The sequence below is a fragment of the Notolepis coatsorum genome (assembly GCF_963971535.1).
Source record: "Notolepis coatsorum genome assembly, chromosome: 12".
NCBI lineage: Eukaryota > Metazoa > Chordata > Actinopteri > Aulopiformes > Paralepididae > Notolepis > Notolepis coatsorum.
In genome coordinates, this window is record NC_140176.1 from 69,670,143 (window position 1) to 69,671,682 (window position 1,540).

Consider the following 1,540-nt stretch of genomic DNA (forward strand, 5'->3'; position numbering starts at 1 on the left):
GCAGGCTAATGCATTGTCAGCAATTCACATCAGCCATCTGGCGTCATATGCAGTTGTCTTAATGGATTTATTGATTTGGAATGCTCAAAAAATAAAAAATCCGATGACTCTGTTGCACTTGACTATGTTAACATGTGCTGAAACGCATGCCAATGTATTTAGTCAGAAAGTCTTTTAGACTTAATTTTTTTTTTTTTATTAATTTATATATATATATTTCTTTATATAAGCAAGCACTAACACATGTATACACACACACATATTTATGAACAAACACATTTATTAAAAAAAAAACACAGATCAGGATTCAAACATCACAGAAGTTCAATAAGCTTTTATGACATTGTGGATACAAAAGGCATTTTTTCTGCCACACTGCCTGGCTTAGCTACTAGCCTACAGCAGAGATCGAATAGAATCTGATGAGCTATTTGACCCTTCATCTTGACAGGCCTGCCCCCCCCCCCCACACACACACACATACACGCACACACACACGCGCACACACACACACACACACACACACACACACACACACACACACACACACACACACACACACACACACACACACACACACACACACACACACACACACACACACACACACACACACACACACACACACACACACACACACACACACACACACACACACACACACACACACACACACACACACACACACAGAGTTCAAACGATATGTCCGTGCACTGGAACAAAACAAGCACCCCTCACGCTAAGCTTGTTAAAGAAAATACAAAGAGAAATCAAAGAAACCACTTGACGTTTCCCTGTCTGCTGGTGTGCATGGCTGGAGACAGGAGTTTACAGCCAATGTGTGTCGGAGTGGATGTGCACGCATGAGGGTATGCTCATGTGTGTGTGTGTGTGCGTGCGTATGTGTGTATATATATATATATATATATATATATATATATATATAAGCACCTACATAATTACAATGTCACCACAAAAATGTGGGCTTCTTTCAATAACAAAAAACAATACTTACCCCACCCCACCCCAAATACACACACAAACATACCGCCTCATTGCTACGACCATTCACACAACCACTCATTACTCCACATGGAATAGTGGAATACACACTTCCCACGCTGCTCGGGATATATATAACCCAACCGTACAACACTGCTTTGTTTCATACGCACTCCTCTCACTGTTAGTGTGTTTGGTTTCTACTTCCAACAATAAATTCACCACGATTTACATAAACACACAGAGAGAGAGAGAGAGAGAGAGAGAGAGAGAGAGAGAGAGAGAGGAGAGAGAGAGAGAGAAACAGAGAGACAGAGAGAGCGAGAGACAGCGGGAGAGACAGAGACAGCAAGAGAGACAGAGAGAGAAACAGAGAAAAACAGAGAGAGCTAGAGAGAGACAGAGAGAGAGAGAGAGAGAGAGAGAGAGAGAGAGAGAGAGAGAGAGGAGAGAGAGAGAGAGAGAGAGAGAAACATAGTGTGTATGAAACTCTAGATGAGCCCAAAATAGTGCAGCTCATATACAGGTTACAAACTGA

At 41.9% G+C, this 1,540-nt stretch overlaps 1 protein-coding gene across 1 annotated transcript in view; it reads right to left on the reverse strand.

Moving 5' to 3' along the window:
• phex (phosphate regulating endopeptidase homolog, X-linked) overlaps positions 1 to 1,540 on the reverse strand; it is a 45,859-nt gene that overhangs the window by 43,572 nt on the left and 747 nt on the right.